Source organism: Ochotona princeps, chromosome 25, assembly GCF_030435755.1.
Source record: "Ochotona princeps isolate mOchPri1 chromosome 25, mOchPri1.hap1, whole genome shotgun sequence".
In the NCBI taxonomy this organism is placed as follows: Eukaryota; Metazoa; Chordata; class Mammalia; order Lagomorpha; family Ochotonidae; genus Ochotona; species Ochotona princeps.
In genome coordinates this window covers 1360077-1371504 of record NC_080856.1, presented here as the reverse complement: position 1 = coordinate 1371504, position 11428 = coordinate 1360077, and the positions used below count along the sequence as shown (strand labels likewise).

Sequence of the window (11428 nt, the reverse complement as noted above, 5' to 3'; positions counted from 1 at the left end):
CAACAGGATTTTTGTTTCCAGTTCCATTAGAATCCATAGGCTCACTCTCAGATACAAGTAGTCCTCAAAGAGTTCATGGAAAATATATATTATGAGAAAATTATGCATAGTTTTAAACTTTTTTAGTGCTAAAAATATACTATATTTTAGCTCCATGTTTTCATGAACTTCTTTTCAATTTATTGTGCACCAAAGGAAAACCTTCTAATTCCATTTTCTACAAAGTTCTTGAGGTACACTTGTCCAGGTCGATTCTCACTAATCCAAAATTCCCAAACCAAAACACTGTGAGGTTCGCGTGCATAAAAAAGCACACAATTGTGCATTTTCCGATTAGAGGTGTTCGAATGGCAGGAAGTCGGTGCAGAGGCACAGAGCACGCCTTGCAGAGCAGGGATGCCTTCCCTGGGACGCATCAGCAGCGTGTTGACCACACGCTCAGCCTGGAGCGGCTCTGCTCTAACCCGTGAGGACACCCTTAAATATTAGAGGTATTCAGAAAGACACCAAAAACAACAGCTACCTCCAATAAGTGAACTGAAATTCGTAACTGACAAAATTGGGGGCTTTTTAAAATTTACTTATTTTTATTGGAAAGGTAGATTTCACAGTGAGAAGGAGAGGCAGAGGAAGGATCCTCTATCTGCTGGTTCATGCCAAAAATGAACATAATGGCCAGAGATTAGCCAATCGGAAGCCAGGAACCAGGAGCTTCTTTCGCGTCTCTCATGCAGGTGCAGGGTTCCAAAGCTTTGGGTCATCTTATTTTGCTTTCTCAGGTCGTAAGCAGGAAGCCAGATGGGATATGGAGCAGCTGGGATGCAAACCAGCACCCATATGGGATGCCACACTTGCAGGTGGAGGATTTGCCTGGTGAACAATAGTGCTGAGCCCCAAAACTGAATTTAACAAGCCACAAAAGACATCTGCCTAAAAAAGATTCATTGACAGTCTACTGCATCAGAAGTTAGCATCTGAAATTGAGGACAATTCCTTCTGTGTACAAAACTGAGCCCGTCTGGTTTAGGAAGGCCTGGTAAGGCTCGACTGCATGTCTCTGTGACTTGGTTTTCAAGTAAGTGTAAGAATCAACATTGGTGATAAAAATTCTCTGTATGCCACAGCAAAAAAAAAAAAAAAAAAAGCAAATAGAAACTGCTTTTTGTGAACAAGAATGTATTGATTTAACAAAAATTCTTTTACCAAAATAAGTAGATTTAATCCCATCTTCTCACAAGCTACTTGGGGTACATGCACAGATCATTGACCTAAGCATCATTACACAGCAAGTAACTGCCTTCCCAAACCCACACAATCCAAAACATTTCTGAACCCAAGCATTTTGGATAAAGGGTATACAACCTCCTTGTGCATGTATATAAATATACATGTAAATATATGTGCTACATAAATATGTGTATATTACAAACATGCATATACCTGTGTGTGACGTCGGAACGGAGGGAAGTCGTCTCCGCGACGGGCTCTCAGTAGCTATTCCCGCAGAGCGGCCAATGGCACTTGTACTCTGGGTGTGCTTCTCCGTCTTCTCATGTTTTCCCACGGTAAACAGCAGAAGCATCATTCTAAATGAACCTGAACCCCGGCTGTTAGACACAGGTAAAGGGCACTTCAACCTGCACATCTTCCCAGGAAGCCCAACAGCGGAGAAGGCATGTGGGAGAGAGAGACAGAAAAGGTAGCAGCGGACCCCCTGCCCTCCGCGGGGGCAGGAGGTGTGCTGGGACAGGGGAGGGAGGCAGGGACCACGGGGATTGCACTCAGCAGGGGCAGGTGCACAGGCTGTGTGACCGCGGGATGACTTGAGGACAGGAGGGCCCTGGCATGAACGAGAGGTGAGATGAAGCCCTGGTGGGCACCCCACAAGGCTGCAGAGAGCACTTGAGGCATGCTTCCTCACCTTGCCAGTCTGAGGACCAAGCTGTGCACCCAGAGTGCTGAAGGAATTGACCAATTTCCCCAAGCCTGCCCTTTGGTTCTTCGATTCCTTGAATCTGGATGAAGGGTGCTCGCTTTGGCAGCACGTATACTAAAATTGGAATGATACAGAGATTAGCATGGCCCCTGGGCAAGGATGACACACAAATTCGTGAAGCATTCCACATAAAAAAAAAAAAAAAATCTGGATGAAGGGCCCCTGCTCAAGACACTGAGTTATCAGCATCTAAAGAAAAAAGATTTATTCTTATTTGAAAGTTAGAGCCATAATGACCCGAAGCTGGAAGCCAGGAGCCTGACCAGCATGCCTGACTAGCCAAGGTTCCCCCACCGGCTGTAGTCACAGTGGTTTGAGACATCTAACTTGGGCTGCTGATCTGGGTGGGACAAAACTCAGGTGCAAGACCCATGACCCTGTCCCTGGCCTCGCAGCAGCCCACCTCAAGAGCTCTAGGCTTGGTGATTCAGTTTCCCCCAAACAGAAAGAACTTCCCTTAAAAGAAAACCCAGGGGCCAGTACTGTGGTATAGACACTTAAGCTGTCACTTGCAGTGCCAGCATCCAATATGGGCTCTGGCTCGTGTCCCGGCTACTCCACTTGCCACCAAGCTCCCTGCCTATGATCTGATAGAGCAGCGTAACATGGCCCATGGCCTGCAGCTCCCCAGGAGGGAGATTGACAAGCACCTCCTGACGTTGGTCCATCCAAGCCCCAGTCACTGAGGCCTTTTGGAGAGTCACCCAGCAGATGGAAGATTTCTTGCTTTCTCAGTCTCTCCCTCTTTGTAACTCATCTTTCAGATGAGTAAGTCAATCTCTAAAAGGCCGGCTGGTATTGCCAGCGCCCCACTAGGCCAACCTGCATTTAAAACAAAAAGAAAAGAAAAAAATGCAGAGACGGACGCATATCATCTGCTCTCTGCTCTATTCCATGGTCTGAAGAATCTACTTTAAGGGAGGTGTGCATTAGTCCTGGTCTGCAATGTGGGCCCAGCTAGGACTAAGCCAGTGCTATGGGGGCTGGGTCTCTTCCCTGGCTCCTCCCCTGGGACCCCGTGGTCTTAATGGAGGCTGCATTAGCTAATCTAGTGATTCAATTAGTCCTAAATGCCCCTGGTCCTGAGAAGGGGAGACAGCGAGGTGGGGATTTGCTGACTCCTATTTGCCGGAAAGGGTTTCCCAAGACAATGGAGATGCAATTTGAATTCCCAAGCCCCCCACTTCCTGATCCATGCAAGAGCCCCTGGGTCATCAACTCAAATGAGATCATGCCTGTGAAAGCACTTTGCAAACTATTTTTATTACTCCTGACCTTGGCATGGAGGGGCTGCCTACCACTGTGCTCTCCAGCCACCTGCTGGCCCAGAGGCGAGGGGCCTCAGGAGGGGAGGGGCCCAGGAGGGGAGATCCAAACCTTACCCTGAGGAGTTCCAGGCCACGGCTTGCCTCACTCAGTCCTGTGTAAAGGGCAGCCCCATCCTATGCAGCAAATGGCAGCTCTCCGTCCAGTGAAGCTGCAGCCGGCCTGGCCACTCTGCCCTGACGGAAGGCCCATGCCACCTGCAGACACAGCCCTGGACCATCCCTCCACTGGTCCCCACCCAGAGCCCTCACTCAGGGTCACCTCACCCAGGGACAGTTCCTAGGAAGCAACTGCTCAGGCTGGGCGGGAGGGCACAGGAGAGGGGATGAGAGAGGGACAAGAGGCCAGCAGAAGAGGTTCTGGTCCCCCCGCAGGACCCCTTTCTCCCTGCAGGAAGCCACGGGGGTTAGGAGGAGTCCCTCTCACTCTTCCCACGGAAGATGGAAGGTCCAAAGGAAAGAGCAATTGCAATGTTGCCATTGAAATCAACCGGAGGTTTAAAACATTCTCCATGCCTTTACCCTACCGCGCTCCAACCCCCAACCAAAAAAATTCCAATTTCATTGCTTTGTGTAGCCTTGACATAAGATAGTTTTCATTTCTCTGAGTGGTAAAAGACTGGCACATCCGTTCTCCAAATAGCAGTGTGTGGCCCTATCCCTGGTGTGAACACTCCTCTTAGGGCTTGGGGCATGCGGGCTCTGGGATCTGGGATCCCCCAGCCACTCCAGGAAGAGGCATCTGTCAGGTTGGCCAGAGCAGGGTGCTGGCATGAGAGAGTCCACAGTGAATCATCCTGGCCCTGTCGCCTCAGAAAGCACCCCCAAGCCCTGGGCTGACAATTTTTTCCTCTTAAAATCTGGAATATGTTGCTCCGTTCTCTCCTGGCCTGTAGAGTTTCCTGTGAGAAGTCTCCTGTGAGTCTGATTGGGTTTTCTCTGTATGTTAATAGTGTTTCTTAATTCTTGCATGCTTTTTTTTTAGCCTGAGCCAGCTCCATTTCCAAGTTTTTGATTGTTTCCTCATTGTGGCAAGAAGAATCTTTCAATTCTGAGAGTCTTTCTTCTGCCTCGTTCATTCGACCACTGAGGCTTCCCACTGAATTTTTAATTTACTCCATTGTGTCCTTCATTTCCAATAATTCAGCTTGATTTTGTTTCAGCGTTACTATTTCCTGGGTGACATCTTCCTTAAATTCCTGGATGTGCTGCTCTTATACCAAGTGTTTGAAGTTCTTTCTCCCCCGTTTTCTTGGCTGGGTGAACTGAGCCACGTTGCTCTCCTGCTGGGATCCAAGCCCGCTCTCGAGGGGCAGGACAGAATTCCCCTTTTAAACAGCACCTGCCTAGATGGTCCACACCCCGCTCTGTGGTCAGGGCTGCCTAGAGTAATCTTCGGTCACATCCCCAGGCTTGAGAGGCCCACATGGACCTGGTGTGGTTGGATGCCTAACGGAGTCCACCTGCCATGCACACAAGCTGAGCTTCCACCGGGAAAGCCACATTCCCACTCCGCATGGAGAGAACACCGTGACACAAAGCCGTGACCCGCAGAATGGACCAATGTGAGAGGCAGCAGGAGAGCAATGATCAGCTCAGATCATGCATTTCGCAGATTGCAAAACCCATCCCAAAGAGGCCAAGTCTCCGGGTTCAAGTCACCTGGCCCTTTGCAGGAGATCTTTAGTCTCTGTCTGCGAGAAGCCCTGGCCCAGGAACCGCCCCCATCCACATGTCCGCACTGCGTCTCGATGGAAGGAAAGGTTGACCTGCAACAGAAATATGGAAGAATACGGTGGCACTGACGTAGCTCCACGGTAGCTGCAGATGGAGAGAGGAAAACGCAGATTTTAGAGTCAGGCAAGGACCAGTCAAGTGTGAGCAAAGGGAATTGTGAGTGAAGGACGAGTGGGGTCCTGGCCGCGGAGGATGAGGTCAACTCTCTTCAGCCCCCTTCGCGGGGCAGCCCTGGAGCACACTGCTCACTGCCTGCTGCTGGCAGGTGAGGAGAAGCCAGACAGGGTGGAGACAGCTTTCTGCGCACAGCCGGGGCCAGGAGAGGGCCAAGGTTCAGGGAGCAGAAACGATGGGGTGAACTCTTCTGGGGGTGTGAATCCGGGGTCTTGTTCCCCAGCCAGGATGGCACAGGGAATCCCTTTGGACTCTCTTCCAGCCACGTGCTGCTTTCTTCACTGCCACGGTTATTGCCTGCTGGAGTTCAGGATTCAAGCACCAAGCCTGGGGCAAATCCTGCCTCTTACTCCAGTTTAGTCCCGCACACAGGTGCCTGAGCCTGGGCCCCAGAGTCCAAATGGCCTTAGAATGTGGGCCTAGTGATCACTGAGGGACACCAAACCCTGCCACTCCCTCACTCTCCCTGTTTGGCACCCCCACACACATACACACGTGCACACGCCAACTACCAGCACTGCTTGGGTCTGAGGCCGGAACCTCCTCCGTGCTGAATCTGCAACTCCAACCAGTCCACCTGAGGCAGACACCTTTCGGAAAGAGGCAGCTTTGTCCACCTGCATTCTGGGTGTGGGCCGTTCTGATCCAGCAAAGAACCCCCAAGTCACACAGGGTCGTAAGGCAGCACAGTGAGGGGGCTGACACGGGCTTGATGAAAGCTAGTATGCCAGGTCCGGCTGCCGGACAGACAACACCAGGGCACCGTGTTCACAGCCAGGCCTCACTCAGACTTCCCTGTATGTGTGAGCGAGACCCTGAGACACAGAGAGCTCAGGGCCAGGCGCGGACACACTCCCACTCCCACACCAGTGCTTCCCAAGTCAGGCCTCAGAACCCAGAGAGAGGCAGTGCAGGAGGCAGGCAGCCAGAGGTCTGACTTGCAGCCGGGGGTGGCGCAGCAAGGGTTATAGGTTCGACATCTCCACACAGAGCTAGCCGAGCTCAGCCAGAGGTTTCCAGGGCCAGCACTTGCTGCAGGAACAAATACACCCGCTAGCTTCCTGCTGTCTGCAGCACCCCCAATCCCATAGAAGAGACACTGGCTGGCCTGGAGGGAGCTGAAGGGAACATTGCAAGAGCTCAGGCCAAGAAGCATTACGTAGTGGCCATTGCGGTGGAGGAACTGGCAAACCCTCCGCCTGTGGTGTCTGCATCCCATATGGGTGCCATTCTGTGTCCTGGCTGCTCCGCTTCTGCTCCAGCTTCCTGCTTACAACCTGGGAAGACAACAGAGGCTATCCCAAGGCCCTCGGCTCCTGCACCCACGTGGGGGACCCAGGAAGCAGCTCCAGGTTCCTGGCTTCAGACTGGCTTAGCTTCAGCAGCTGCAACCATTTGGAGAATGAGCCAGCAAATGAAAAGTTCTCTCTCTCTCTTTCTCTCTCTTCTGTGTAGATCTGCCTTTTCAAATAAAAATAAATCCTTTAAAAATATTTCTTTATTTTTATTGTAAAAGCAAATTTACAGAGAAAAGGGTCTTTGTCCATTAGTTCACTCTGCAAGTGGACTAGAAGCTGAGCTCACCCGAAGCCAGGAGCCAGGAGCTTCTCCCAGGTCTGTCACGTGGGTGCAGGGTCCCAAGGCCTCAGACTATCCTTTGCTGCTTTCCCGGGCCACATGCGAGGAGCTGGATGGAAGAAGGGCAGCCAGCACACCAACAGCTGCCCATATGCATCCCACCACTTGCGAGGCAAAGATTTAGCCACTAGACTATCGCTCCAGGCCCAATAAAAATAAATCTTAGGGGAAAGAAAAAGGAGTCATTATACAATCAGTTAAAAACACTGATTCCAGGGCCCTGGCTTCCCCCACCCTCCCTGCTCCAAGCGGCTCGGGCTTGGAGAATCGGGGCTAGGCCTGGCCATCTGTATTTCTAACAGGCACCCTTTCATTGCTGGTGAGTTGGTCTTTGGAAAAACTGGTGAGAATATCATGTCAGGGGCCAGCAACTGGCAAGCTTGCAGGGAAGGGACAGCCTTGAGATCAGAGGAACTCATCATTCATCTCAACACCTGTGCTGCTTCTCCTGGCCGCGACACTTCAGGTTCCCAGCACCTTTCCCAGTTTCCCACGGGTGGATTCCCAGCAAGCGCTCACCATCGAGAGGAAACTGACACACAGAACTAAGGTGTCGCCTGTGGACAGGGGCTTCGCCACACGGGGATGGATCCAAGGTGTCGCCTGTGGACAGGGGCTTCGCCACACGGGGATGGATCCAAGGTGTCGCCTGTGGACATGGGCTTCGCCACACAGGGATGGATCCAAGGTGTCGCCTGTGGACAGGGGCTTCGCCACACGGGGATGGATCTGCAGTCACAGTCAAGCCACCTGTCACCTCACCTCACCGGAGGCCACTGAGAACGACCAAGGTGGCCCTCAGACGCCATGGCCCTGGTGGCCACTGCACCTCTGCTGGGACACTTGGTCCTGCCTGCCCTCCCCCTGTCAATGTCATGGTCACAAAGGAGTGGGCACAGTTGAAGGGCATCGAGGTCAGGTCCTCCACCTTGCAGCTCTGTCCCTGGGTAACCTTGACGAGGGATTTCACCTCTTTCCCTTCTTGGCTCGCTCAGTGGGATGGGAACCCTGACACACACCTCCTAGATTGGCTGTAAACGAATTAGTGCCAAGCAGGGAATTCAGCACCGTGTCCTTTCCCTCCCACAGCCCTTCTGAAGGGACACAGATGTCCTGCTGAATCCCCACGGCAGGGACAGGTGTTGAGCCACAAGGAAGAGCCAGGGCCAGCTATGCAAGCCCAGCTGACTCAGAGGCCGTTGGCTGGCCCACAGCACCAGCGCCCCAGTCACCTCTGACCAAGCTGACAATTGGGATTCTGCTCAACAAGGTGCTGACTCAGCAGAGGCCACGTATGTGACAATTCTTCTTGGTGGCCTCAGTGCAGTTTGAGATGTCCAGGCCAAGATGAAATCTGAAGACAGGGCAGGGGAGGATGACTGTGGTGACGCCCGGGAGCAATGATCGACTGCAGCCTGGGAGTGACATTCAACATCCACTGGAGCACAGAGCTGAGGCCACGGCCTTGGGCAGGTGCTCCTGGGCTGTCCAGCTCCCTGTGTGCCGTCGCCTGTCCGCACTCCTTCCCTCCCACGAACTGGAACAAGCCTGATGCTCGCCTGTGAAGGACAGTTCCCCTGCAACAGCTCTGGGTCCGGTTCTCAGAGGTCTGCCAGCAGACAGGCAAGCCAGCAGAGGCCTTCAGGTGAACATGCTGTGTCCCCCACCTGGTGCTGGACCTCCAGGCAAGCCACTCTTCCTGGACCTTGCTTTTCTCACCCACGAAACAATAGGATTACCATGTCAGCCTTTGGGTGCTGGAGATGGGCGGGATCTGCACAAAGCTAACTGGTCCTGCCCTGCTCACTCAGGAGGCTCTGCAGAGGCAGGCACGGGGCAGGCAGAGGCAGGCGCGGGGCAGGCAGAGGCAGGCGCGGGGCAGGCAGAGGCAGGCACGGGGCAGGCAGAGGCAGGCACGGGGCCGGCAGAGGCAGGCGCGGGGCCCAGCAGGACCGCTGACTTAACCAGGACATTGCTGGGAAGGTAACAAGAACCGAGACTCTCCACTCCCTGCCTGGTGTCAGATCAGATGTACACATCCTTCATTTGGGGGAGGCTTTGTTCAAAAAAACCTTTGCCTAATGAAGAACTCTTAATAGGTGTTGTATTCCCTAAATTAGCATATTAGGTGCAGATAATTAACAAGTGTATCCTTAATACCGCAGGCCACTGACAAACTCCCTGAATGTGTCTCGTTGGTATAAATCAGCCAGCCGGCCTTCCAGGCAGCTGTATAATTACTCCCGCATTTGGGAGGAGCAACAGAGATGCTCTCTAAATTTAGTTGCCAGTAGAAATAAAGTCAGCATCGTGTCAGCTCGTTACCGTCATTGTTCCGTCTTCAGACGCGCCTGCCAGTTTTATTTCTAGTCGTGGAAAATGAAACAGCCCAGTGTCCGGCAATGAGGGTAGCTTGGCTAAACCAATCAGAGGGAACAGACATGATGGTATAGCATACAGCTACCTAAATGGCAGGACTCCAACAATGTCGATACAGGGAGAACACGCGTCCTAAATCACGTTTAAGAAGGAAGGCAGCAGAAAAGCCCACGCACGAGGTGATTAGAACTCCATAAAAAGGTAGATCATTATTGACAAATCACGGGTGAGAATTTAGAGGGATACCCAGTGGGGTGCTTAGTGCTTGCTTTTGACTCTAAAGTGGATTAAGTCCATTTTAAAAAGTGGATTAAGTCCATTTAAAAAAAACGCCAGCTTATGGCAGTTGACCCCAGTATGTGCTGACGCTGGCCTCTAACCCATGGGACCAGATTCCAACAGTTTGGGGGAAATGCCTCAGGCCCTTCCAGCTCATTTCCAACAGAACCACCTGCTCCTCCATGGTCTCAGCAGCCACAGCGTCCAGAGCTGTCCTCAGGCAGAAGGCAGCTGGATGCGTTTCTTCCTGCGTCGCTGAGCACTGAGTCCCAGAACTCCAAGCTGAGAGGATCTACAACCGCATCTACACGGATTGGGACGCCGGAATCCTCGCATAGGCTCCGCAGTGGGTCGGCACCGCCTGGTCCTCATGCCCAGGCTGGGCATGGTGAGGCACTGGTAAGGAACAGTGGCCCTGAGAGTGCAGGAAGGAGCCCACTGGGGCTACCCTCCCCACCTTCCGCTAAGCTACAGTCCACGTGCTGCTGGGTGCCGCAGGCCGGCCGGGCGCCGCGCAGGCATGCATTCCCTGCTTGTTCTCTTCCTGTGCGCATGCACCTGTCTTCTTGCTTTCTGTGTTGGGATGCTAGGAATGCAAGTAGAAGAAAAAGATGAGAAGCGAAGCCTCGGCCGTCCCCAGAGCCGATGTGTGGTGCTGTTCTTCTCATCCCTGCAGCATTCAGTTTTGAAAAGCGGGGATGCTCTCGGGCCTTGTGTGAGCCTGGGCTGATGCTGGCTGTGTGGCCGGGACACATGCCCCTCCGGGAGGCAGATGGTGGACAGCACCTTCTCCCTGCCGCCCCCGGGGGTTCGGAGAGGTATCCTTCTCCCCCCCCCCCCCCCCCATCTGCTTGCAGTCCATTATCTTGCTGGCCTGAGAGGCTGCTCGCTGCCTCCTAGTTGTAGTTGAAATTTTATTCCTGGTCCTCATTAACATATTTAAGTAAAGCAAGTCCTCAGGTGACCCCAAGCATACGCTGCACCCACTCTGCTCTGAGTGCTGAAAAGACTGTATTTTTATTTACTACTTTCTCAGTTCTTGGTTTTTAAAAATATCTTTGAAATGTACAAAGGTATTGACAATCTCGCAGCCACTGGCTGACTCCCCAGCACCTGCAGTACCTAGAGCTCCGGGCCCCCTTGCAGCTCCCGTGCGGGCGGCGGGAACCCAGCCTCTTGAGCCATCTCAGAACTACATTTATTTGGAAGGTAGAATTGGGATCAGGCTGGGACTGGAACCCAAGTGCTCTAAGGTGACTGGATATTTTAATCAGCAGTTTAACTACTAGGGATTTAAACAAAGCCCTTTGGTGAGCTCTTGCAACCAAAAGGCCATTAATAACACAGACACGAAGTACAAAGCCCCGCTGCCATTCACACCTCAGCTGAGCCTGAAGGCAGAGCTGATGGAGGCCGGTCCTGTGAGAGCAGGTGGTGGACAGCGAACTGAGGCCACACCATAAGAGCACCTCCAAAGTACCCACGAGCCCCAAAGCACCCATGAGCCTCAACAACTATGGGTGTCCTCATTTTACAGAACAGGATGTTCAGCAAGGTCAGTAACTCTTCCACACCACACAGCTGGTGGGTTGGGCAGCCAGGTGGACTCTAGACCCCTGCGCTTCCAGATGTCCTAGTGTGCCACACAAATGGCCGTCTCGGGAAGAAGGGCAGAGTGACCAAAGGACAAGTGGAAACAAACCATTAAAATAAGTTCCTGCGCCAGTCAGAGGGAACGCTGCCGCGTACAGGGTGAGCGCCCGGGCGCAGCCGGTCAGCAGTGCCGTGCGGAAATGTTTCCTCTGGTCCCAGGTCCACAGAACAAACCCTCCAACACAGGAAGCTTTGGAGGGACTGCCCATGTGCAAACCACAGCAGGGAGCATGGGTTTAGTGCCACT

General features: G+C 52.7%; 1 non-coding gene across 1 annotated transcript; it reads left to right on the top strand.

The window, feature by feature from the left end:
• The first annotated feature begins 2026 nt into the window (after positions 1 to 2026).
• Positions 2027 to 2130, top strand: LOC118760257 (U6 spliceosomal RNA). Its single transcript, XR_004996677.2, has one exon. It is a non-coding gene; the product is annotated as a U6 spliceosomal RNA (small nuclear RNA).
• Positions 2131 to 11428: the final 9298 nt, after the last annotated feature.